The sequence below is a fragment of the Coturnix japonica genome, chromosome 22 (assembly GCF_054131305.1).
Source record: "Coturnix japonica strain WE chromosome 22, WE-NBRP24, whole genome shotgun sequence".
NCBI lineage: Eukaryota > Metazoa > Chordata > Aves > Galliformes > Phasianidae > Coturnix > Coturnix japonica.
This window is the reverse complement of record NC_140684.1, coordinates 8626227-8653543: the sequence shown is the minus strand read 5'-3', so window position 1 is coordinate 8653543 and position 27317 is coordinate 8626227. Positions and strand designations below refer to the sequence as shown.

Sequence of the window (27317 nt, the reverse complement as noted above, 5' to 3'; positions counted from 1 at the left end):
GTGGTTCAATTCTTAAGATTGCCTGCATCCTTCGTCTTGGCCTACCATCATGGCATGCAACGGTGCTATTAAACTAAGTCAACTTCAGTACAGGTTTGAAGTTACAGCCTCTATTAAGCTTTTGGTAGTATATATAAACTATATAGTATATATAGTTTATTACCCATGGACCTGTTTAGCTAAGTGACATCTCCTCCTGAAAGGTTTGTGTGCATGTATATGTACACATATGTTTATACATATATATAGCCTTTCTCTATACATTTCCACGTATAGAAAAGCAGTGCCATTTTCATGCCATTTTCCCTCATACCTTTCTCCAAACTAATGGCTGGGCTTGCAATTGGGCATGGAAATAACAGAGGTATCAGAGGTACCTGATGGCTCTCTATCAGTGTTAACCTCTTCTTCTTGGTCTGGACTGCTGACACTTAAGTAATGCCATCCTTTGCACCTTTCCTAAGCAGAGCACTGCTTTCTGTGGGCGCTTATGAGGGTTACTTCTTTTGGAGCTTGCTTTTGGCTTATAATAATAATAAAAAAAGAAGGATTTTGGTCCCTCTGCTGACAGTTTCTCTTCAGCTTTGCTGCCTTTTGAAATCGTCTGCAAATTCTGCACTGGCAATCCATCAATCTGTCGTCTGAGGCAAGGGATGAGTGACACTGCTTGTTTCAACATATCATAACTGTTGTGCTTGCTCCCGCTAGCCCTGTAAAGTCTTGTTATGTCAAGGCGTGTGGGAGGGGTTGTATTTATTTTCGTAGTTGGAGGGATCTCCTTTTGAATCCTTCGTGTTTATACATCTCAGGCCTCAGAAGGGTTTGGTTCTGCCCAAACTGTGTTGTTATGAAGAAGTGCCACTTGTGTTCTGCTGGCCAAAGCCTTTGTTCTTTAGTTTCCATCATGGGCCCATTGCACTGTAGCTGCTGGAAGATCCCTGAGCAAAGTGTCCATGTGTTCCATGAGAGCCCAGTTCAGTGCTCAGTGCAGGCAGAGGCAGTGGTCTCAAACTGAGCATGGCAGAACAGAGACCTATGGTCCTGTTTGTGTCACAGGTACAATCTAGGATCCTGATGTTTATTCTTAGCTCGGTCACCAATTCATTGCAAAGCCTCCTGCACATCATTCAGACCTAATCCTGACTACATAGCAGCCCCTAACAAACCCCTTTTGGTTATTCATTGGGGATACGAGGTCAGATTCTTACCTGCTGCTTTTTCTCTCATTTAGTAGGACTGGAGGAATGAAAATCATCCTCGTGCAGAAAGTGTGATAATCTGTTAATGTTTGTGAAGTGATAATGTGGGCATCACCATGTGAAGCCTGGCATCCATGAACGGGACTGATTGATGGCAGTTATCAGCCGGGCCTTTGGAGCATGGGATTTTTGGATTCTTTCATCAAAATACAGTTTTACATGATTATAGAGGATAATGCTGGAAATGCCTCTGCTCTGGGCTTGCCACATGTCCAGATGGCAAGGTCAGCACAGCGTGGACCTGGCTCGGTTGCTTTGTGTGCTGGGATAAGTGCTGCTGCTTTCCCTCTGTGAGCTTCTGGCTCAGCTAGAAAGCAGGCAGTTCTATGGCTATCAATAAATCCAGAGAGCTGGAAATCATTATCTGCAGTGAACTCTGCTTTTATTGGCCTCCAATTAATTTCCCACCCCTACTTCTAAATGTAGTTCTGAGCCCCCAGAGCTCGGCAGTGGATTTTTTTTCCTCTGCTTTTTAGGAAGCGTTTGTCAGTGTAGCAATGCTTCATGCTTTTGCCTGCGATGGGTCTGTTCTATCTCTGTAAGCACCATCCCATTGCTTACATATATTTGGTTCACAGGGCCTTAACGGGGGCAGGTTATGTGGGTAAAGTCAGGGGCAGAACTTTTTCATTTCATGTTCATTTCCTTTTGCTGACATTGGAGTATCATATGATTTAGGGCTTTGTTTTCAAGCTTGATACGAGGGCTAATTACTTCCTTCTTGCATCCTCTCAGTATGAAAACACGGGACTTAATCTTTTACAAAAGAGAATGAGGAAGGGTGTTGGGTTTTTCTTTATTGAGGTCCATGGAATTCTTTGGTAGACTTAAATTCATTTCTCATAGCACACACGACAACAAAACATTAGGAGCTGAGCTCCCAATGCAGAGCTCTGCATGGACACAGATTTCTGTTCATTTTTGTATTCACTGGAGCTAATTATGCAGTTAAATCCAGCCTGCAATGAGTACTTTTAGTAATTAGGGGTAAACTGTGGATATTTGATGTTTATATAAAAGTCAGATTGTATTTGTCTTGTTTTGAACCCTGGCTTGCTTTGATTACCCATCGCCTTGTAGGTAATTAAGCTGTACGTTTACTCCATGTCCTATTTTCTCATGTTCTCTCTTATTTGAGAAGGGGGGGGGAACTACAGCAGGAAACTTGGGAGCATTAGGAAATTGTTTCAGTGGGGATGTGTGTCAGTGTTGTACAGAGATGCAGATGTAAGGGAGGGCAGCCTGCTGTCTGGGCAGTTAGGCAAGGAAGAGGTCATTGCTTTCATGGTCCTCATCAGCTGTTACCTTAATAGAGCCACGGGAGCATCAGCTCTTGGGATTGCTTGTGTAATACAAGACTGGCAGGAATCATTTCACCTCTTGTCAAAGTAGTTGTTGTTCAGCTTTTATCTAAGACTTCTGCTGATGGTCCAGCCAGTTATCTGCATGGGCTGACTGAAGGCATGGCTTAGAAAACAGGTTTTTGGTGGGTGAGTTTTTTAGGGAATGATGGAATACCACGATATGACAATAAATATCTGATATTTGGGTTGATGCTGCTCTGAAAGCAACAGCATCAACAGGAGGGCGTGCTTGTTTTTTAACAGTAGCAATTAAAAGAAAGAAAGAAACAACGCTACCTTGCTTTGTATAAGGTGGGTTGTTTTTCTACAAGGTCAATGTGCATAGCTCCCAGTATCCCGGGTTCATCAGGAGGCCTGCAGGCATGCCTCACTTCAAGCACATGAGTCACTCAGTTAAAATTTATTGCCTAGGTATGTGATTAAGTAACTTGATAAATGGGGAATGCGAGTTGGGAGCGGGGAGCTGTTCCCCAGTTCTCTCTTCTGGCCGGCCATAACCCTGTTTGTGGTGGTATAATTGCAAGCTTCGTTTGCTTCCAAGCTTTACTCATTAACTTTTTCAAAGCCTTGTCCCCTCCTTTTTGGCAGGAGAAAAGCTGGGTGGTACTTCTGGAGACAGTCCTGTGGGATTCCAAAGTGATAAAAGCACAGGGCTGCTTTGGAAAGCAGCTGAGTTCTGTGGAGTGTCATTGAGGATAATGTTTTGTCCAAGGCGGTCTGAGCCATCTAAAGCAATTGGTACAGAGGGATTGCAGTTCCTTGAATGCTTGTCAGAAATAGAAGCTTCCTGTAGAAGGAATATCAAGTGTTTGAAGTGTAATGGTAGAAATTAATGGAATCAGTGGCACAAGCTTTGTAGCAAATGAGTTTGCACAACCTGCTCATGCCTGTGGCCATTTTCATTGGAATCTGGAGTAAAAACACAGGATAGATGGATTCAAATGGATTCAAATGTTTTCACGCAGATCTGCTATACATACACAGTCAAAACAATGACATTCATTTTAAAATCTTGATTTATTTTTAATAGGAATTGCATTATTCTTACTGATGCGCCAATCTGAGCCTCTTTAGTTACACGTGTATTAGGTTTACCTTTTTTTTCCCTCTTGTTCAGATGCCTAAAATACATAACTATGAGCTTCATGTGATCTATTTTTATAATCTGCAGTTAAAAACAACCCAAACAACTCACGTGATGGGGTCAATGACAGCAGAACAAGAAGATTGGCAACAGTGGGTTTCTTTCTGAGTCAAATCCCAAATCTTTGAGAATTAAAAGATAAGGTTGTGGTTGGACTTGATGATCTTTAAGGTCCCGTCCCTGGAGGTGTTCAAGGCCAGGTTGGATGGGACCCTGGGCAACATGGTCTGGTAAATGGGGAGGTTGCTGGCCCTGCCTGTGGGTGGGGGGTTGGACATTCATGATCCTTGAGGTCCCTTCCAACCTGGGCCATTCTGTGATTAAGGTCCTTTCCAATATCCTATGGTTCTGTAAGGAAACTGAGTGTATTTTTGTAGTTGTTGCTGTTGTTTATTTTTCTGGTTTTTTTTGTTTTTTAAGCACAAGTGTGTAACAGTATCATCAGCTGAAGATAGGCACAGATCTTACCCAAATGGACAGACACTGCTGTGTGGCTGTAAAAGCTGGTTCATTCTTTTAAGCCGAAGAAGGGTAGAATGAGTAGGAAAAAAAAAACCCAGCACAGCACAACGTGGACAAGTCCTGATGGCATCTGTTCAAACAGGCAGAGACTTGCCAGAGGCCAAATGGAAAGAATGCGATGCATTGGGCTTGTTGGAGTGGCTTCTCCAGGTTGCTACGGGAAATGATCTTTTTTTGATTATTGCTGTATGGAATTTGAGCACTGAAGATGTGCAGACTGCATTGCTGGGCTTCTGCTCGGTCGCTTCCAGCCTAGGTAGTGCCGTGTATTCACCATGTAGGTTCAAAGAACTTGCTGTATGGAGACCTCTCATAACCAGCCAGATATTTTAGGAGCAGCATTACCACCAACTCTGAATAGGAATAGCTGTCAGAGGACCAGCAGCATTTCATTAAGAGTGGTTAAGCCACAGAACACCTGTGTGAGGTAGGTGTGGGTTGGGCAAACCATTTTCAGGAACAACATCCCCACATATCCCAGAAGGTTAGGCCCCAGCAAATAGGAAGACTGCTTTAAAAGTTGAGATTTATTTAAATGTATTCAGTATGTGTATATATATATATTTTCTCTGATTAGTAGCCAGACTTTCAGTTGAGATTTATCTGCAAACAAGCCTGAAACTATTTATTTCTTCTGCTTGGTCTTGCACCATCATGTTATTCTGGGTAAAGATTTGAGGGAATGATGCTTGCTTTCTTAACCACTTTGCAATGAATGATGGCCCGGTGTTGTGCAGGAGGTAGGAGAGGTGAGTGGTGTGTTCCACAGCTGCAGTACCTCAGCAGTTCTCTCTCTAGATTTGTGGAGATCATTCACTTGAATGTGATCCACTGCTTTTGCAGATGGTAATTCTCTCTCATCTCCAGCTGTGTCCTCTTCCCTGCTACCCAAAAGAACTTGGAATAAGCTCTGGGTGTGAATATATAAAGAGAAAACTGTTTGGGAGGCTTTGGAGGAGGGGGAGGACTGATAAATTGCCTTTGAGATAGGAATAATAAATACGTGGCTCTCATGATAGAGGCTTAAACTAAATACTTATGACTGTATAAACGATCCTGCTCAGAAGACTTATTTGACATCTGAACTTGAAGAGCTTTTATTTCTTGTCTCAAGCCAAGTTTTGACTAAGTCTGGAATTTCCTGCATGGGAAACTGCAGGGATGTGGTTTCTTGGTACTTGATCAACGTGTTTAGCCAAGGGCATCTATTGGCAACTCATCCTGGAAGAGTGGTTCCAGACCCTTCTACCTTTGAAATAGCCACCGTTGCAAGTATTGAGCCTGTGCAGTTAAGGGGTAATTAGTCCATCTGTATTACTTGTGCTCAGATGATACGTGGTTGCACACCTTTGGGTTATGAGAGCAGCTCATAAGTGCTCCCAGCACAGTAACTTCAATGAAATCCCTGCTTCTAAGGCAATTTTCATATTGTTTGTGAGCATACATCCCAAATATTTCCTCTTCCCCACATCCTTCACTGGGCAGTGTGAGGCAGCTTTGTGATGCCAAACACTTGAAAGCCCCTGTTTTTTTGACAGCAGGTATTTTTAAAGCTGTGCACAGGTTCAGAGAGCATTTCCCTTCTCCCCAAAATAGACTGTTTTTCACATGCCCTCTCAGCAGTCAAACCCTGCACAAAGAAGCAGTGGGCCTGTAGCAATGAACTGGGATGTTTACTGCATTGTTACAGCATTGAATCAGCTTTCTATTTTGATGAGTATTTCACTGGCTTGTGAGGTATCTGTTTTCCAGAGACTTACACTTTGTTTTTGTCTGTACTGCCCTGGAGTGTGAGAAGGAGCTTTTCAGTAGGAGAGATGGTCCCAGCTCTTAGGACCATCTCAGATCACTGAGACCTGAATGTCATTGGGAAAGTCAGAGAATATTTTAATGACATAGTCAGATTGTGAGGAATCCTTAAGCCTGCTCTGAGGTTGCACTTGTTAGCTTACCCAAACAACCAGAGCCTCAACTTGGAGTGAAAGGCCCAAAAATGAACACAGTAAATGCTTATATGTATAATTCTATATATTTTTATATTTTAAGAATCATTCACATGCATGTAAATGTCTGTGAAAGCCCTTATAAAAATACCTGTGAGCCCCCAGCAGCTCAAGTCCTGCTCATGGGCCTGGTTCAGCCCACCCGTCCTCCCAGACCAGAGAACTGGGGGGAATCTCTCATTACCCAGTAGAACTAATCGATTAATTAGCGGAGGACAAAGTGCACCAACCAATCTGTTATGCCAGATGGATGCTTCAGCATTAATTTGTGTTCTTGGAATAACTGGACATAGATAGGCTTAGCACTGCGGCCTAGATCCTGTTTCCGTTGTGTTCAATGGTGAAAATGCATTTGGGTTTGGCGATGCAAGTCCATAAATCTTCAGGAAAAAATGCATTTTGGCATCAAGTGGTAACAGTAAAAATGAAATGAGTAAAAGCTGTCCAAAGCAATGGACTTTACCACCTTAAAGCAGGCATATTAGTGTGAAAACTGAAGCTATGCTTCTATCTCCCCAGAGCATTCCTACCACCAAGTGCCAAGAAATGAGTAATTTGTGCTTTTGTTGCTTTTTTTTGTTCTTCTTAATAACTTTTAATGGGTTTTCTTAAGGAAGTTAACGAAAGCATAGTAATTTGTAGGGCTGGAGAAAAGGCAGACCAGACAGAAAGGAAGAAATCTGCAGTTGTCTTGGTTTGTTTAGTTGGTTTTTTTTTCCTTGGAAATCCAAAATATTGATAATTACAGAATGATTTGAGTTGGAAGGGACCCTTTATGGTCATCTGGTCCAACTTGCTGCAGTTAACAGGGATACCCCCACCTCCATCAGGTGCTCAGAGCCCATCCAGCCTGACCTTGAATATCTCCAAGGATGGGCCTTCCACCACCTCTGGTTCTGTCCAGCTGGTTTTGGTTGGGTACTTACAGCATATATTTTATGACTTAAAAGCCAATTCAAATCACTTTTCTCTTTGCTCCATTAGTATGCTCGAAAAGGAAAGCATTTGGTATGCACAGAGTGAGCTCGCAGACTGCAGCTCTGTTTTCAGTGTTTAACCAAAGCGTTGAATTACTTTTACCTTTGTGATACTGCTAGGTTTATTTTTAATTAAGTGAAGTGTTTTAACATGCTCTAATTTGTTTTTCTGCAAATGTGTCTAGCACTTGATAGAGAGGGGCTGGTTCTGGGAACAAGACGTGCTCTGTCTTGCCTCATTTACCTGAGAGTTGGGTAAATACTCCTCGAGGACCTGAGAAGGAGAGGTTATTGATGAATTGCCTGCTATTACAGCCATGTGCAGACCCCGGAACACTTGTGTGTGGACTTCAGGGAGGAGGCAACGTGTCCAGGTTAAATGCTCTGATAGCGAGTTGTGTTACAGGAGCAACTTATTCCCTCAACAAACGGTGCAGAAAGCAGAGGTTGAATCTGAGCAAGTCATTAGCTCAACTCATTCATACTCCCTGATGTACTCTCAGCCTACTTTTAAGGTTATACTCAAGCTTGAATATATATCTCCCTGAGAAAAACATGCCATAAATAATAAAAAGTATTCCTTCAGCAATGCAACACTGCACAGACAGTTCTGTGTTTCTGAAAGCAAGGCAGCCGATGGGTGCATGAGGGACAAACCCACTGCAGAGCAGCCCATGTGTAGCTCTTTCTGCCAAGCTTTTGGATCTGGCTACAGTGACCTTGTACCCGAAGTGGGGCTGCATTCCAGCATAAGGATTTCAGAGCAGAAAAATAGGACCTGGCCCTTTAGTTGCTGATTGTACATGAAGAGTGCATGCAACTCCATGGCGTGGGGAAGAATTGTGGCCTCTATATCTGGCCTTGGCTTGGCTGTAGAAGATTAATCTGAAGGTGTGAAGGTCCAAGGGAAAAAGTGGTTCACAACAATGGATAGAAGTATGGCATGAATCTCAGGAACTAAGACTGGATGTGTTAACATCTTTGCCACTGCAGTGGGATTCCCTTCCCCTTTAGGGTGAGCGTGTTAGAATTCACAGAGCATCAAGGTCTGGGGCAGAGCTGTGTCTCCTGGTGTTGTGGCAGTAGGGTATGGGGCTGAGATGCTCCCACCATCCTGCCATCCCATGCTTTCACTACAGGTGAGTGAGGCTTACTAAAATGGAGGCAGTGTGTGACGATGTTGTTTCTGAAATGGATGCCTTCAATATATGGTCTGACCAGCAACATTTCGGGAGAGGGAGTAAGGATGTGTCTGCAAAACAAGAACTGGTCGTGTTGTTCTGCTCTGTTTTGGTTGCAAATAGGAAGTTTACCCTTGTTTATTTAGTCTGCATTCAGGTGCCTCTCAGTATGGCTTGCTTTCTACCGCTGTGTTGGCCAAAGGTATTTAAGCAGAGTATACAGCTAGGTAGTAATTTTATGCTTGGTAGCTTCCAAAAGCTCAGAGGGGCTAAAGAAAGTTTGTGTTTGTTGTTTGTTTTGGAGGGCAGGAAGAAGGGCAGATGGGAGATGTTGACCTTGTAAGCAGTGTTTAGAGAGGTAGGCTGGAATTCATGTTTATAGCTACCTAATGCCAACTTGATCAATAAAAACCCTGTTAGGTTTCCAAGAGTATCAGGAAACCCAAGGTAGTGTTGGGAGAGGGATGGGAAGCCAGCTGCTTTTTATAGATCAGGTTGCAAGAAAGCTTGGATTACCATGCCTTGTATTTATTGCCATAGTGGGGAGTGTTATGCACAAGTGCATGAATGTGTTGCACGTGGTAGCTGGAAGTCCTTGTTGGTATGTGACTGAATCAGTGAGTAGCAGCAAAGTCATATTAAGAAGTGAGTGCTTCCCTTTGCTACGTGGCTATGTTCTCTGTCTTCCATCCCAAGCAGTGTTGCAAGCATGAACTTCTTGTAGCACTCCATGCACAAAGCTGCACGACAGCATGCAGCCATTTGATCTGCTGCAATGCCAGACCTGCTGTCCTCAGGGTCACAAAGTGGGTTTTGGTGTCTCTATCAGTGTATGCTGGAGTGCAGCTCTTGAACTGCTGCAATAAACACGAGTACCGTATTTCGAGCTCTAATCATGGTTCTGTAGCAACACTGCTTAAATGTATAACAACACATCTATGGGGGGGGAGGAGTGTAGAATTACACAGTTTATTCACTGCACAGGTAGGGAAAAAATTGCTCTCCTTGTGGGCCTCCTCTGTGGCTCAGCTGGGATTTTATTGTCATTACTAAATAATGGCTACGTGCAAGCACAGCATTTTCTCCCATTGTAAGTGGGATTTGGAGGTGGAGAGGCAGCTCCCAGCTCCCCACAGCCAGAGTTCCCTCCCAGCACAGCAGGCAGAGGCCCAAGTGTAGTTCTTCCTTCCAAACTATACATCTCCTAATGGCAACAGACCAATGGGGTTTTGGTGAGGTCTCCTGCAGCCTTCACGATGCAAGGAGGGAGTCAGCACTGCAAGGACTGCTGTTCAGCTGTGGTACCGTCTCTGTAGCTGCTTGATGGCTTTAAAGAGCATCTTTGGGCAGCAGAATCTTCCCTGAAGCCAAGCATTGGCATTTCTGGCCTTCATTTCTCCATCTTCCTTCCCTGCTTGGCAAAGCAGGAAAGATGTTCTTCCATCTCTAACCCTCATTGCTGTGTCTGTCTAGGCAAGCGGGTTTGCTCACTGTGCAGTGGTAGCTTTGTTAAGGGGCACACATGGGATGCATCTCCCACCACCCATATTATCATCCTCCAGCACAGCTTTGGGATAACACCAAGCACAAAACAACTGCAGGACCAGCATCTCTCAGTGCCGCCGTTGTCACCCGGGCTGTTAGATTTGTTTGTGTGTTTTCTACTTCTTTCTAATTATGCTGATGTTTATGACTCAACAGCTGTAGTCTGGGAAGGGAAGCGGTGAGCAGCGACTCTGCAGCTGACAACTGCCTGGTGCCTTGGCTGCTTGTCAGCACAGGGCTGGGAGGGCTTTGCAGTGGCTGAAGGCAGTTCTGAGATAGGTGTGATGCTCTCCTGCCCCCCAGTCCCGTATCATCTGCTGTGTGTCAGTCTGAGGTTTGTTGTTTTCCCTTTGTATTCCCTGCTAAAGCTTCTGAAGGTGCTCCTGGAAATTCTTCTTGTGCAGTGTCCTTTGCTGTGTGTTCCCTGCAGCCCAGCTTGCTGTGATGCTGACACTACAAGCAAGGGGTCTGGGTCAAGCAACGGAATGGGGTTTTTTGGCCTTAAATGCTGCATTTCAGGGTTCACTAATGATTTGCCGCTTGATTCTGCAGCAAGGCCTGCTTTATCTTTGAAAGCAGATTCGCACTCTTGTGACTCTGTTTTCAGGGGTCACTGCTCTAATTCAGGAGCTTGCAAGCTGCTTCCACTTTCCACTTCCAGCACTGGGAGTGCAGAGGGATGACAGGAGCAGATAGGGGGAGTGGAGGGGCTGAGTGTCAGCTGTGCACAGAAGGGTGTCCACGTTAATGTTAAATGTGGCTCTGACTTGGGCTCTGCAAGTGGGTTTCGCCTTTGTGTCCATGCGCAGAGATGAAAGTGATGATGCTAATGGCAATTTACACCTGATTGCTTCAAGGAGATGCGAAGACGTGTTTGTAAAGTACATTTGCAATGGATGCACGTCCCACATTGCCCATATATCAGGTGGTAAAGCAGAAGGGGCTGTTGGGAAGCCTGGTGAATGGTGCTGAGCAGGCTCCAGGCCCCATGTTTCCCTGGCAGCATTTCATATGAGTTATCCCCTGCTCTGGTTGCTGTGGGCTGTGTGCCAGCAAACAGCTTTGTACCCAAAGCTCTGGGCCAGCACACAGTAATTGGTTGGTTTTTAATTTCTTCCCTTTCTTCAAAAAAAAAAAGGACTTCAAATGCTACAGCCTTGCCACGGGGGTATAATTACATAAGCCATAGAAATGTGCTACAGTGACCAGTCAAATGACTTTGTTTTTGCCAGTATTAAGCTGTTGAAGGAATATAATTGAAATTCATTGGGGAGTTTAATTTTATCAAGCCTGCTGTAACTGCATGCTTTCGCTTTGTGTCTGCGTGCATTTGGGTTGCCAATAAATGGCTTGTTTGCTTTCATAAAGGCGTTAGCACAAAAGTGCAGCTGCGTGAGGAACAATCCCCCATCCCTGCCCCGTGCTGTTAGGGTGCAGAAATATTGACATAAACACGTGCAGAAATGGCCTCTGAGTGCTGTAGTTGGTTGAGAAGTTGTATATTTTTATGAGTTGTGCTGCAGTCCTTTCCCTCGCTCTGTTTCCAGCATAAAAAGACATTGGAGGCCCAATGCCATGGAGGTTTAGTGGCTGCTCTGGGGACTCTTGCTGCGTTTTGCCCCTCTGCCCATGTGTAAGCGCAAGGAAATGGGAAGGGAGGAGCCGAGGGACTTGCAGTGCTTTGGATGTGGCAGTGCTCCCGCTGGGATTTCTGTATCAGGCAGATCCGGGGAGGAGTTCAGGCATCGCTGTCTGATCTCAAGACATGAATCCGCAGGAACCTTCTCCCACCAGCTCCCACTCTGCACGCAGCGCTGCCTCCATGCTGAAGCCTGGATGGAACCCTGTGATCTGTTGTTCCTTGGCTCCTGGGTGTTGTGGCTCTTCTGCCATCGGGGACTCGGTGCTGAGCATGTGTGCTGCCATATCTTCGTATTCTAAACATGCAATCACTGCTATCCCCATGGAAACGCAGGAACTTCTTTTGCTGTGCGTGGTAGCGCCTAGTCTGGATTGTGATGCTTTGGCAGTGTTGGTCCTTAAAGCAGTGACCTTAGCTGGGAAAGGTGAGCATGTGGGCAATGCCCGTTACAGAGAGCTGGGCAGCAGCTCTTGTTTTGGGGTCTTCTGCTCAGGGGGTTCATGAACCCATTCCCCCCCATTCCCTGGCAGGTGGGAGGGTGGTGGGATGGGTGCTGGGGATGGGCTCAGTTCTGCCCCACAGACAGATGGGGACTGGGGAAGGGGGGCTCAGTACCACGCTAGGCTTTGGCTGAAGTTGGACTTCAGCCCTTTGAAAGATTGTTCTGTGGTCTGGGTGAATCGACTCTTGCTGCTCTCCTTGTTTGCCTGGCATCCCTGCAGTTCTTCATGCTAAAAACCAAGCTGTTGGGGGCTGTTAGCATGGGCTGAGCCAGCACTGCAGACCTGCTTTGTGTAGCTCAGTCTCTCTCCTTTTTCTTTTAATCAAACTTTGCAGTCTTCTAATTGCTTTCTAGTTGTTGTGCTCCACTCCGTCGACTCCATGCTTGAAAGAGCTCTGTTTGCACCAGAGCTTCTGGGCTTGTTAGCCAAGTGCCACAGTGCCAACCCTTCTCTGAGTTTGTTTGTGTTTTTGAGGTAGAAAGGCAAGAAAGGGGCAAAATTACCCAGGAATCCTGTGAGGGTGCTGCAGGAGGCAGCTCTGCATTCTCAGATGTTATTTGTATGACACATGGGGAAGGGGGAAAAAAAACCCCAACAAACAACATCATTTCACAGTCCCATAAAGGTAAATGCATCAGAGACAGTTGGGAAAGTTAGATATTATGGTTCTGATAGTAAATAAACTGTGTTTGAGGCTTGAGGTTGCTGCTGTAATCTGAGATGTTGAAAAAGGCAGAATGAAATAGGAGGAAATGGGAGGAGAGAGGGAGTCTTTGAGCCGCCTTTTGTTTTTGCGTTGATTTTGGGGGGGATCTACTGCACTGTTTAGAGCAGTGCTGCAAGCACCAGCACAATTAGCAAATATCTAATCTCTCTCTTCTACTCTGTGTATAACCGAGGGGATCCAAGGCCCTTTTTGGTTGGCTTTGTGATGGCTCTGTGCTCTTTTGCCTTTACTTTCTGTGACGTTTAAGTTCAAGAAGTGCCCTAAGAGCAGCAGACGTGAACACTAGCGGTGTTAAACCAGTAACAGCGATTCAGTGCTTGGGAGTGAAGCATGAGGCTGGCTCATAGCTGGTATTGCATTGATCTCATTTGATAGGATTGTTCCAGCCCAGTGAATCACAGGCTCTTGCCTCTGATTTCCTTCACCCCTGATGGCCTAATCCTCCACTCATTAAACTTGGTGGCAAAATTCCTGTTCCCTGTGAAGCTGCTGAAGATTCACCTTTTCCTGCTTGACCAATGTGTGAGCATTCTGTGATGTCATGTCCAGATGGGTAGATGAGAGAATGGTGTGTGTTATGTACCTTGACCTCAGCAAGACTTATGATGCTGTCTCTCCTAACATCCTCATAGATAAGCTTAGGAAGTGCGGGATAGATGGGCAGACAGTGAGGCTGAAGTTTGGGTGGAAGGAACCTTATGGGGTCCAACAGGGGGAAAGTGTAGGGTCCTGCATATGGGGAGGAACAACCAAATGCACCAGCACAGGTTTGGTGCTGAGAAGGACATAGGTGACCCAGGAGAACGAGACAGTGCTGCTTTGTGTCAAGACTGTGGTCTGGCACTACACTGAAAAGCATCAGAGTAAGAGTGTTTCTATGCAAGAATGTGCAATTGTTATGTTTTAAAGCCATAACTAGCTGTACTTGGAAACCTTTATTCTCTCTACTGCCTCTTTCTCTTCACCCCCCTCCCACACCTTGTTTATTTTTTGCCATTTGTTCTCTTTTATGTGCATAGCTGCTTAATTCTCTCTGCAGACTTTTTCCAGTGTGTGCAATGCTGTTGGTCTGGACATCAGATTTCTTTTAACTGGCGAAACAATTTGGCTTATACAGATCTGTTTCTTTCATCTATACAGTCCCCTCCTTCAAATGATCTCCAGGTCATTTAAAGGGAAAGTAGCATTTGTTCAAATCTCCATTGCCAAAGCAATGCTTGCTTAGTTATCCTATGAAAGAAAATGAGTGCTTGTTTGTTTAATGATAGAAAGCTGGGTATGAAGAGGAAACAATTCCTGACAGAAGGAAAGCTGAGTATTCTGGAGGTACTGATGATACTGGTCCTCCAGAGTCAACATCTCACTCCAGCTTGTGGGTTTAGATGCTGCTTGGCCTTTGATCTGGTTACTTGCTTTCTTCATTTGTAGCTGGTATCTCAGTATCTACTTGGGAATACATGAATTGATGCAAATGTCAATCCAGGATTCAAGCTGCGTCAGATCTCCAGGCAGCCGTGTAATTTGGCATCCTGTTTTTGAGTTGTGGGTGAATGCTTTAAGACCTTCCTCCACACCTGCAAGGCTGGATCAGCTGCTTCATTCTAAAGGGCTCTTTTTTTTTAAGATCACGTGATTACATGAAAACTTCATCTTTTTCCAGATCTATCAGCAAGGCAGTCATAAGATCTGGCAGTCAGAAAGCATGTTTTGCAGCGTGGCACAAGAGCAAATTGCTGCTGTTTACTGAGGGTTTTGTGTGGGGCACTGGGCTGAGGACTGGGGAGTGACTCCTGTTGTGATGCATCATCAGTTTCTGAGTCATTGCTGCAAGATGGAGACTGCCGGGACACAGAGTGATAAGGTGCAGCAACCCCTGTGATTAACTGGATTTCTTTGTATCTGGTTCTGCTTTAACAAAATACCAAAGCTTTGGTTCTCCTGCCTCTATGCATGCGGAAATAGTCTGATGTCAGAAAGGAGTAGTTCATGTGCAGTCTTGCCTTTGATGTCATAACAAAAGGAGTTGATTCGGTGACATGGGGTCCAGTTCTTGGTTCAGACTCTGGTCTTCTGTCCTGTCACACCTTTTAGTTTGTATTTCCAGTGGTAAAACCAGCTGATACTTCCATTTGGTAATAATACGAAGTATACCTTGAAACACTGGACAGCTTGCCTCATTCCTTTGATAAGAAAAGCAAGGCAGGAAAGAAACCAGCGCTTACTGTAAAGTGTATTAAATGGCAGAGCACGTTTAATCTTCCCACCCCACGCATTCAAGCCAGAATTCAGCATTTGTCATCAGCCGTGTCCCCAGCAGCATTCCTTAAAACCGATTTGTCTTCGCCACAGCAGGTTGGTTTTTGCTTTCTCAGATGGACACAATGGGTTGTTTGTTCTCTCTCCTTGGGCAGCTGAATCAAATGTGCGCAAACCCACTTAACTTCTGCGTGCTTCAGAATTCATGAGAATCAGCAAGTTGCACAGCGACCCATTTTGACAGTATGGTAGCGTGCTGTCAGTGCTAATATCCATTAATATGCCTTGGCAACTGCTTCTGTTTCAAGATGGAGTATTCTACAGTTCCCAATAAAGTGACAGATGAATGTAAAGAAGCTACAGCTTGAGGGACAGGTATAAGAACACTCACTCAAGGTACATAAACACTTGCTGATTCCTTATCTCTGCCCCAATCTTTGGCACTTCAGTGCACTTCAGTTTAATGAATTTTAAGGATGGTTGTAAACTTCATGAGAAATGGATTCATGTCTTGAATAGATGGGTTTTCATAACCCAAGCAGCAGCAGCAGAAGGCATTAAGTGTTACCGATGTTGTACACATCTTATATCTGCTGGCTTTTCTCCATAGTTTTAATGATTTTTCACATTTATTCAACTATCATATGGAAGAAAAAAGAATTGGCTCCTCACCCAGAACTCTGCGGTGGGTCCATGTTGGAGCCATGAGCTGCACCTCAGAGCACCAAGTCCCAGTGCTTTCACTTCCATTAGATTTCTTCCTTGCTACTTTAAGGATCCAAGCTCATGCTGGCAGCTCAAATGACTGCATACACTCATATTTCTGCTCACGTGGCTGGTCCAATTTTCACCAGCTTTCTTGGGCATGTCTTTTTATCTAGGCTGAAACTGGAGGTAGCAATTTGCCCATTCCTGTGCTTAAGTGGAAAAAGCCTTTTCACTCATAGTCATAAAGAAAGCCAGGGAAGAATGCAGGAGTGAGTGCAGCATTCTTATTGAGCGGGGTTAGGCTCGAGGAGCTGGCCTTTTCCCAAGGGAATGAGGCTGCCCTTCGTATTCATCTCTTGAAAACAAGAGCCCTCACATATGCTAAAACATCTCTAAAAGTGTCCTTTTTTGGCCTTCCTCACTAAAACCACACCACTTTGTTCCAGAGGACTTGGCACCTGTGTGTACAGGTTTTTTTCCCACACTCAATGTTCTGGTTTGTATGTAAATGATGGACTGTGTGTCAAAATGTGTGGCTTGTGTTAGGATTGAGATCAGTCGAGACGATGCCTCCTTTTGGTCCTTTGGTACCCAAAGCAGTAGCAGAAGCAGATGCTGGCCCATGTTGACAAAGCAGATGAGTCCAGCAGATGAGTAGGGGCAAAGAACAGAATGGCAAAGAACTTAGTGGCCAATAAATGAATGGCAGCATCCTTCTGTTGGATTTATTCAATACACTGAGATATAAATATATTCTTGATGACCAGAGAAATTGGTCATTCTGCGTTAGGAGGCTTGATTGATGTTTTCAGCTGGCCTTTGTGAAGGGCTGTGTAAGTGGATCTTGAAATAACCTACAGGGAAAAATACAGCGCGGTGAAGTTCATTTAATACATGAGTACTCAATTATGTTTGCGTTGGTTTTGTTTGTGTTTCTACTTAAGGAAATTTTGATCATACAGATTTATAACCAGTAAAGTTACTTCATCCCTTAAACACCCTTAGTGTGGCATTAATCACCCCCCAAACTAATGCAACTTCAGCCATGTCTGAGTTTTAATCAGTGCGCTGTTGTATTTCTAGTTGCTGTCTCACCGTGACAGGATCAGATGGGTTTAATTATGGAACAGGATCCTGCTGTGCCTTACCAGGAGTGTTTGCCTCTGTGATGCTGTTCTTGAAGCTCAGGGCTTCTTGGGAGCATGGTCTGTGCAACTTACTGTCCCCATGTGGGGGCTCAGCAGATCTCCAGCAATGGGACAAAGGACATCAGCATGGGGCAGAGCAGGCCAGCATTATGTGCTGAGATATCCCACGTTGTGAAAACAGTGAATGCTCTAGTTGGGACTGATGTATTGGGCCTAGGTTTTGCTTGTGATGGTGGAGTAGATTAGTGCAATATCTTGAACTGGAATAACAAAGAAGATTTGGACTGGAAACTGGGCGCACTGTCACATCTCTGGAGAAGGCTGTTTTGTTCCTAACTTTCCAATGGGATTTGAATCTTGGCACCAAGCAAAGAAAAGCTTGTGCAATAACCAATGGGTTTCCTAGCACCTTCTGTGTTGCTCCTCTCCTTGATTTATAGCAGCTCCTAAGATCAGAGGTTCGTTTATGATTGTTTTCTATTCTTTGAGCAGCATCCACCCCCTCACTCTTTGATCAGAAACCCCATGTTGTTTACTTACTGACACAGGTCAACGACAGCAGGGGGAAAAATGGTGACTAAGCCAATTAATTGCTGCCAGAACAAAGCTTGCAGGCTCTCTCAAAGTGTGAACTCGACAGTAAAGCCCAGGGCTCAGCAGAACAGTAGACGTCCATAGTGAGCTGGAGATCTACCTCTCCCAGACCGTCGTGTGCCCTTTTGAAGCTTTTACACCATTAGTTGGGCTGATCTGATGATGAGGACATCAGGATGCTGCTGGTGCGGTGGGTCCGATCCCACTTTAGAACCCTGCTGTGTGCTGATCTCCTCACTGCCTTCTCACCCTGTAGAGAACGCAGACAGCAATACCTGGTGGTTCTGTTTCTTTCCGCTGTGAATAAAGCAGAGTCCTGGCTTGAGAGCAAAGCTTTGTATATTGCCGAAGGCAGTGCTCACTTTATCCTCAGTATAGGTTTAAAATGCTCTTTAACTGTTAGGAAGCAGTTACCAGCAGACTTGCTGGACGAGCACTGAATGTTCAGACCTGCCTGGGCTCTCTAGGGCTGGGGAGAATTACTGCTTTGTGCTTTGTCCTGCATAGGAGCAATAAAAGCTGATATTGATGCTGACTTTCTTTAGCAAGTGCTTTGAGATCTGTCTGTGAAAAGCAGCAAATAGGAGCCAAGTGGAATCGTGCCTTTCTAAGAGTCTTTTCTTCTCCTGTTTCTCAACAGCAGTGATTTAGTGATTCCCTATCAGGTCCACTCATCGCCTCGCAATAACCTGTGTTCTCCAGTTTTTATTCCAGCTGTGATTATTGTAGTTCAACACTATACTTTATTGGTTTGGTTCTGTTGTTTTTCTTATTGTGTTTGTTTGTTTTAATCCTCACTGTGACCTAAATACATTTTAAATGCATTTAACTTGAGGCCTCCCCTGGCTTCGAGTTGCACTGGAGGAGCTTCAGGTTGGATATTAGGAGGGAACTTCTCTGAATGAGGGGTGGGACATTGGGATGTTGTGCCCAGGGCATGGTGGAGTCATAGATCCTGGAGATGTTCAAGAATCATGGAGATGTGGCATTAAGGGACGTGGCTTTGTGGGCAATTGGTGGTTGTAAGTGGATGGTTGGACAAGATGATCTTAGAGGTCTTTTCCAACTGTAATGATTCCATGATTCTAAGGAAGAGGGGCTGCCTGATGGCACTCAACACCATTGTGTGTTGGCTGTGGAGAGTGAGAACTGTGTTGTGTTGTGAGGCTGTAACCTCTCATGGTTATCTTTGTGTTTTGAGTCATATCTGATACGTCTGGCAGAATGGGCTCTGGAAGGTCTAAAACCAGAAGTATTCCCAGGGATGGAGGTGATGCTGACACTGCACAGCCTTCCCTTGTTCTGCTCTGATGAACATCAGCACCAAACCATGAAGAGCTGAGACTGTTCCTCATTACAATCTCACACTTTGGAGGTGTCTTTTGACACTCCAGCCTTGTATTCTTCTGCGAGTACTTATTCCTCCCCAAGCCCTTAAAAGATGAAGGTTGTGTAGGTTGTTTGGTTGTTTTTTACCCCATCCTGGGATTTCACGGTTGTTATTTCTCTGCAGGGAATGGGACAGTGCAGTAAAGCACAAACTGAAATGGTGATTCAGAATGGTATTTGAAGTGGTCCTGCACTTGATTCATCAATGTTTTAAAGCAGAGAGATAGGGCATGGGTAGATCTGTGCCTGCGGCACAGCATTTCCTTTCGCTTCCAGAATTCCTATCCAGTGCAAAACAATTGGAAATGGAAAGATGTTGTCTATGCCCTCAGGCTCTTACTTAGAACTACTCAAACTCCTTCCTACATCTGCTTGTGGAAGGGTTTTCCCAGCAGGCTAAATGTGTTGTATTTGTTCCCATAGATTTTGAAGGCCCCTTTCAAACACACAGGCTGCTGCCATTTAGAAGCTTTGTAATTCAAGTAAGATGACAACCCGTACCCATCTGATCTGAAAGCTCAGAACCGTTACTAAAATGCCAGCTTTCCAACTGATATGTTCTGTCTTATCCCTCTTCCCCAGCACAGTTCATCTCACTTAATTTTGCATGAGTTTAGTAACCTTGAGAGCTATGCCAGAAGAGGATCTGTCTGGATAATGGGCTTTACCTGGTGTTTGGCTGCTCTTTTACCCATCCTGAAGTATGTGGGGTTGGAAGTTAGAATTTGGGAATCAAATGTTGAGTCTTGTGGCTGTCTCTAGGCTGAGGGCTGTGATTTATCTGCAGCAGAAACTTAACAGCAGAGGAGTTGAACTGCTCATTGCTGGCAGTTTCATCCTGATAGAGGAATGACAGACTGCTCCCAAGGTGGCAGCTCTGCATGAAGAACCCTTGTAGGATCCATGCCCAAAGGCAAGGAGGGCACGGGTCCCACTTCTGCATATTGTGAAACAATGAATAATAATTCTTTAATCACCTTGGCCATTAAACATCTCCTTTAATCCCACACCGCACCATCACTTCTTGCAGCTGGATCGCCCTCATCTGTTCACTTTTCCACACCTTGGATCACCCTTGGGTCCCTTCTCTGTGTGTTTCTTCCAATTCAATTCCAGCTCATTTGGCAGCCTTGGGATGGCTGGGTCATGGAGTACTTGGCAGCTGGATTTCTGCATCGGGGTAATGAGATGTTCTTTGCTCCCTGCCTGGTTACCGGTGTGCTCTCGGCCTCTGAAAATGACTGAACCTTTTGGAGAACAGCCCATAGTGTCTCCAGGATCTCTTTCCTGAGTGGTAATAGCTCATTTAGAGCCTGTCATTCTTCACACAGAATTAAAATTATTTTCCCCCAGTATGCATTAATTTCCATGTATTGACTTTGCATTTCACCTGCTATAGTCGGCAGGCGTTATAAGATCTTTAGGTGCAAGCCAAGTTTTAGAACCCTGTTTTCTCATCACCTATTTAAAGCTGAACAACCTTAATTAAAAACAATACTCATAATGCGTGTTTTCCTATCACTGGGATTAATGCTCCCTAGGAATGTCCCCAGGATAGTGGAAATCAGGAGGTGTTTCTGACCCAATCACTGTGATGTCAGTGGATTTCACTTGTCCCAGGGCTCTGGATCTTGGTTGGGGGTTGGTCTGATTGCTTGGTTTAAGGGGCAGCCTTCAGATAGAGTAGGATTCAGCCCAAACCCACATCATTCTCGCTTGCTGAATAATGACTCAGTAGTTACTCATGTTTTTCTTGGGCCTTTTAGGCCTGGGTAGAGTTATGGTGCTGGCTCACCGTTCCACAGGTTCTTCCTTGGCAGCCTGAAGAGGCCGATATAGGGAAAAAAAAGCCATTTTGGAAGAGCATATTTAAAAATAATACTGGCTGACATTTCCAAAGCTGAAACCTTGTGGGTTGTCAATACTGATTTATTTAGGAAAAAAAATAATAAGATAAATGAATGTTCTTGGAATACATTTTACCCCTTTGCTTGTGGGTGGTTGTATTTGTTTGTGCTCAACGATGGCTCTTAAATCATTGATGGACGTTGAATTTGGGTTTGATGTGCAGACACAGTGTTCCCCTATGGATGGGGTCATAGTGTGGGGTTTGGGACCCGCTCACCAATGGAAGCTCTTTGAAAATGATGAGGACTGTAATGTGTTTCTCCTGCAGCTCCATTCGGATGGAGCCCAGTTTGCTCTCCTCCCCCTCTAATCCCCCTGCCACACATGTTCTCAATTACTTGCCTGCATCGAAGCTGCAAACATTTCTTGTGCGTCTCGCTTTCTATATTGAGCTCTGGAAATATATTTTAGTAATTTGTGGGAGAACTATTATGTCCCATGCTGGGAAAACTGTATTTATGGTTCCTGCAGGGAAACAAGTTCATCAATTCCAGTCCACAGTGGCTTTGCTGTTTCTTCGTCCCTCCTTTGTGTTTTGGAGCAGCACTGTAAGAACCTCTTGCCCCTGTTGAGTTGAGCCCGGGGTTTCTCCTATCTCTGAAATAAAAAGCACATGCTCTGCTGTCTGTTTTTCAGCGTAGCCCACACAATAATGACTGGGTTTTGGCTGAACACAATGATTGCTGTTCCGTACCCCAGATATTTGGGTTTGGATGTGCAGTAGCACTCCACATACCAAAAAAATATCAGTTCTGTTTTATTACTGGTAGGATTTCAAAGTCAGTATTCTGCAACAGAGGGCAATGGAGGAGTAACGTACAGGAGACCCAGTCTGGGCAGTACTGATGTGCAGTGCCTGGTTTGGAAGGGGCTCAGTTTTTGTTGGTTCTCAGCATTTGCATTGTCCTCGTAGGATAATCCTTCTGGATCCAATCAGTGAAATGCATTCACAAGCCCTTTTGTTGTACATTAAATCATGCCTTGTTTTCAACTGCAAACCTTGGGTCCCACACCCACATCTGTAACGCGTTTCTCAACTCGGTTGCTGATGTGCACAAGATATTTTTGTGGTTATTGAGGACTCCTTGCTGCACTCCACCTCTCTTGGTAGGGCTGAAATAAAGTTCAGCTCTGATAATGAAGGGCTGACCTGGGGATACTGTTGCTGCTGTAAAGGAAAAGCTTTTAAAGCGTAGTTCTCTTCTGCTTAAATAAATGAGGGACTGTTTCCAGTGGAAAGAAGAGCTTGTGCATCTCCTATGTAGATAAGTTGGGCTGTTAACAGCGCTGGCAGGCAGGAACAGCAGAGAGAGAAGAGGAAAAGGTGTGTCTGGATCAATTGGTTAATTGTTAGATAATAAATGAATCCTTTTCCAATGCACACAAATGGAGCTTCCTTTCCATTTCATGCTCCAGCTTCCCTTCCAAGATCTCATTGCAGCATTCTGTCCCAAAACAAAGAGACCTTGCCATCTCAACGTTAACATCTGTTGATTCTCTGTGGGGGCTTGAAAAACATTAACAGCTATAAAACTGTAAGCAGTATTGGTAAGGATGCATTGGAGGGGGGGAACCAAGGTACAAATTAAGGCACTCGGATGAGAAGTGCCATGTTCCTAGGAAGTTAGTATGGGAAGCACTGTGCTGCACTTCAGGTAATGGTTTTTAACTCTGCAAGTAGCGTTATGATATTTGAAAGTTTGAGGATTCAAACATTTTGCTGCTGCTCTGTTGCCTTATTTCAGATTCTTGTTCAAAAAATGAAGCTGGAGAAAGAACAATAAAATACCAGCGAAGCGGTGCCTGAGGTGCTCATTTAATCCCCGTTAGCACAGTAAATGAGAGGATGATGAGCTTTGCTTTGTCTTTATGTCACCAGATTTCTCAACAGGGATGCTCACAGACCTGCTTTGCAAATGGAAACTGAGTCCTGGCCCAGCCTATAGAAGCGAGGTGTTAGGTTAGGGCCTCTGGAGCCAACATCACCCATAGGTTTTTTGAGTTCTGTTTTTATTGCTGGTGATGCTTTTTGGTTGTGGTGTAAATTTATAGGCTTGTCTATGGGGAACAGAGCATCCCCTGCTGCCCTGTAGGCTCAGGACAGTGTGCCTGCAGCTTTGGGACAGCCCTGGAGGTTGGTACTGCTCAAGCAGGAGCTGCTGTAGTGATTGCAGCCTGCTTTGTGCCTGGACTCACGTAGCTGGCAGGAGCAGCACATTACTGAAGGGCTGCTTTATCTCCTGAATATTTCTGTTATCAGCTGCTCTCATGTCTCTGGGCTGTGATGCTGCTGTTTGTGCTCTGAGGATCATAATCCCAGTTGTTCTCATAAACTTTTAGGGGACAGAGCTACAGTCAAGAGCCCAGAGTCCACACTGGGCAGAGTGAGATGGTCCTAATAGGTGTTTTGAGTGGTGCACAGGCACTGTGCTGTTGTTCCTTCAGATAACACCACTAAAGACAGATTTCTATATAGAAAAACGCCCTCTGCTTTTCCCTTTTGCCCGTGTTGTATTGAATGAAGCCAGTGTTGGGTCTGATGAAACTCAGAAGGGTTGGGAGGAGAGTAAACCACGAACCGGGTTAAGTTCAGTGAATTGCTCAGACAGAAAACACATTTCTGTGGCTTCCTCTTAAATCAGAAAACCATGTTAATAAGTCCTGGGCTTTTTTTTGGTTCTATTTCTGTGAATGTTGAGAGTTTGTTGCTGCAGTTCTTGGTTTGCTGTTGATGTTTTCCCTCCAGAATTAGGAATTGGTGACTCTCCCTGAAAGCTCCCTTTACAAGGCTGAGGTTCTGCAGCATGATACACATCAGTCAACAGCCATGGCATTGTGTGCATTATAGCCCCATCCCTGGAGGTGCCCAAGACTATATAGGATGGGGCCCTTTGCTGCCTGATCTGATGGGGAGCAGCCAGCCCATGGCAAGGAGTTTGGAGCTCTATGATCTTTAAGGTCCCTTCCAACCCATTCTGTGGTTCAGGGATTAATGGAGGGAGCTTTCGTGGTGCTTTGCAAACTGGAGTCCCAAAGAGCCACTGGATAACAATGAGCGACTGGGTAACTTTCTCAGCATGTGGAAGGAGGGGATTTCTGCCAAGCACCTGCCATTTGCATCATCTGAGCATCAGGCAGAGCAGCAAGGTTTGGATCCAGGCTTTTCATGCTGCCCTGTGTGCTAATATGGGTGGTGAGCGGTGACGTTTGAAGTAAAAACTGCACAGCAGAGCTCGTTAGAAATAATTTATGACCCAGGAAGAAAAATCTGCACTAAGAATAACTTTTAATTACATCAGGTCAGTAAATTACTCTGCAGATCCATGCCTAGGATGAGCCTCGGGTGGAGGAGAGGTCTTAACTTTAGTATGTCTGCACACAAAGTCCTATGGGAGTGGTGAGGTGCTGGAACAGCTGCCCTGAGAGGTTGTGGATGCACCATCCATCCCTGGAGGTGTTCGAGGCCAGGTTGGATGGAGCCCTGGGAAGCCTGGGCTGGTATTAAATGGGGAGGTTGCTGGCCCTGCCTGTGGTGGTTCAAGGAGGGAGCTGCACTTGGGTGGACTCAACGCCTTTTTTTGTTTGTTATTATGTTCCCTGTTGTTCTAAACAAAGCCTTTAGATACTTTGATACCTTCCCCAGCTACGCAGTGTTGCGAGGAGATGGGTTAACCGGACATCCCCCCTTTTAATTGCAAGCAGTGTAATCTGTAGCTTGACCTGTTATTACTATTATTAGGGATTAGACAAGACGGTCATGGTTATTGTGCTGAAGGTTCTGGCACAGCACAACCTACAGGGTTTCCTAGAATTTATGTCTGTTCATGCACTCTTGCTTTCCTTGGCCACAAATCTGTTAGTTTTGCTCTGTGTTGCTTTTGAAAATGATTAACTTTCTGTAGCAACCCAAACTCCGCTATCACAGGGTCCCTGCAGGCGGCCCCTGGTTGTGTTTGCTAACGTCTGCATCGCAGCTCTGAGCACAACTCGTGGCTGCAAGGAATGTGACCACTGTCCTTTGACCGTTTCTAGCCGTGCTGTGACATCTTTTGTGTTTCCTATGTTTGTTAGGCAGCTCGTATGAACCGCTTGAAGTTTCCAGCTCTATCTGACTGCATAATCTGGTAATTAGATGGCGTAAAGTACTTGAAATATTACACAAACGTGTCAAAATGTTTTAAGGGCACAGGTACAATTTACCGCTGTCCTGAGTAGGTTTCACGATATGCTGTACTAAAATCCACCTCTTGTCCTTACTTATCAAACTGCACCTAAGTGAAGATCACCATGAATGAGGTGATGAGCATCAGCCTGTCTTTCTGCACTAAGAATGAATATTACCATGATAGTGTATAGAGTGAAGCATATATATCCCTTCTTACATAAAATGAGAAGGCAGCCCAGAGTAAAACCCAACAAATGATGTATTTTCTGTATTTGCTCACCAAAACTGCCTGAAAGAAGGTGGTGGTGAGTGGGGGTTGGTCCGTGCTCCCAGGTGACAGCAATAGGATGAGAGGTGATGGCCTCCAGTTGCACTGGGGGATATTCAGGTTGGCTATTTCCCATGGTGGTGTTCACACAGACGTGCTTGGTGTAGGACCCCAAAGTGGGGACATTATATGGGCTCTTGGTGCTCAGGGGAGGCCTGAAGAGCAAACACCCACCACTTCAATGGCACACTTCCCTGCTTGCTTGCTTCTCCCACAGAGACTCATGTGCTGTTTGCAAACGGGAATGATGCTGTTGCTGCATCCTACACATGCTTTCCTGCACTGTGCGAGCTCAGCTATTGCTTCCATACACAGTGTAAGCATTGCAGTTTCAAAGATCTAATCTAATAATAGATTGGTCTACATTTGCTGCGTTGCCAGAAAAAGACATATGTTGTCAGGCAGTCGAAGTCAGCAACAGTACTGAAATGCAAATGTGCTGAAACATGAAGAAGGCAGAAATCCAGAAGGATCTATCCGGGGTTTGGCTATTAGGGAACTAAAAATATTTTCTTGGTTACATATATGCTTTCCATAGATATACTGTTTGCCTAATGTCTCTATGTGATTAAATGGCATTTCCTTTCCTTTCTTGGCTTTGGAGTGAGAGTAAGGGATGCTGCTGACTTTCAGCTTTTCTAGAGCTGGTGTAAGAGGAAAGAGATGGTTGGAAGAGGTTGAATGGGAGAGGAGCATGTTGTATGGTGCAAGAGAAGAAATGCAGCACTGGGTTCCTTCTGGCATTGATGCTTTGAGGCAGTGGGCACAGATCTTTGCATGGCCGACACTGAGCTTTAGGTGTGAGGATGTGGGCATTGGTTGCATGCAATAATAACTTTCTCTGCCATATTTTATCACACCGTGTTTGCAGTTTGATGTTTAGCTTTTCTCTGGGGAAGAAAAAAGTGCCTGATTAGTTTGAACAAAGTGAATGTATACCCCAGGAACTGCTGGTCTTTTGTGGGCTGCTGGAAAGGCTTTGCTTTGGAATTTAGAGAGCTCTGTACTGCTGACCTTTAGCAGAATTGCTGTGAGGTGGGAATTGGGTTTGGTGCTGGTATATAAAGATGTCAGGTTTTGACACACTTTCTGAGCCAGCAATTAGGGGATTTCATCTGTACATATCTTAAATATCATCATTTTTAGACGTGCACTAAGAAAATGGCATCTGTCAATGCTAATACTTTTTCTGCTGGGTCAATGTGTGCACACAGACATGCATTACCATTCCGGAACTGAATTGCTCTACAAATATCATTGCAGATCAAAGAAAGGTAGTTTGGGGATTTGATGGGGTTCATTTTGTTTTTCAATATTAACATTTCTTCCTAGTTTTCCCTTGGTCAGCAATACATGTGGTTAGACAGGCTGGTATTGCAGATCATTTCAATTCAGCAATGCATCCAGGGAATTCACCCCCCTAAATAATCAATGCTGATCTCTCTGGGGAGCCACCTGGAGCAGAGTGCCAGGAATCCCAGCTGGGGATGCATCCTCATGCAGTTAAGCAAGAAGAATTAAAACAAAAAAATGGGCTACAAGTGCTTTCTGCTTCTCTTGGCACTATTCCTGGAGCGGGTTGAGTTGGTAAATGTGGCTGTCACAGTAGCTATTACCGATGACACAAAATAATTAAGTTGTGGTTTCTGTTGCGGTGGGGCCGCTGCTGTATTTTATAGTGATACATCTGTGCTAGGAGGGAGGATGTCATGCTTGATTGTCATGACGGATGCTTGTAAGGAAGCGGGATGAGTCTGTAAAGGCAGGTTGTGCAGTGTGTCCATTGACGTGGCACCCTGCGGGCTGCGTGCAGGTCACTGATGGAGCTGTGTGTTGTTTCCCCACTGAAGTGATAGAGAGGGTGGCAACCATCTCATTTCTCTCCCTCTTGGTTTTGGAGGGGATCTCTTTTTTCAAGCAGACGTTGCTGTGTGCACTTTGGTGCAAGTCAGGA

The 27317-nt window shown here is 44.9% G+C and overlaps 1 protein-coding gene across 2 annotated transcripts in view; it reads left to right on the top strand.

The window, feature by feature from the left end:
* Positions 1 to 27317, top strand: part of CASTOR2 (cytosolic arginine sensor for mTORC1 subunit 2) — a 69104-nt gene that overhangs the window by 11863 nt on the left and 29924 nt on the right. Inside the window, exon 1 of one of the 2 annotated variants that reach the window (XM_085521770.1) lies at positions 11661 to 12061. The exons of the other annotated variant lie outside the window; for it this stretch is intronic. The gene's annotated coding sequence lies outside the window, so the exon portion shown is untranslated. Of the gene's footprint in view, positions 1 to 11660; positions 12062 to 27317 lie in introns of those variants that run through there. 2 annotated transcript variants of the gene reach the window in all.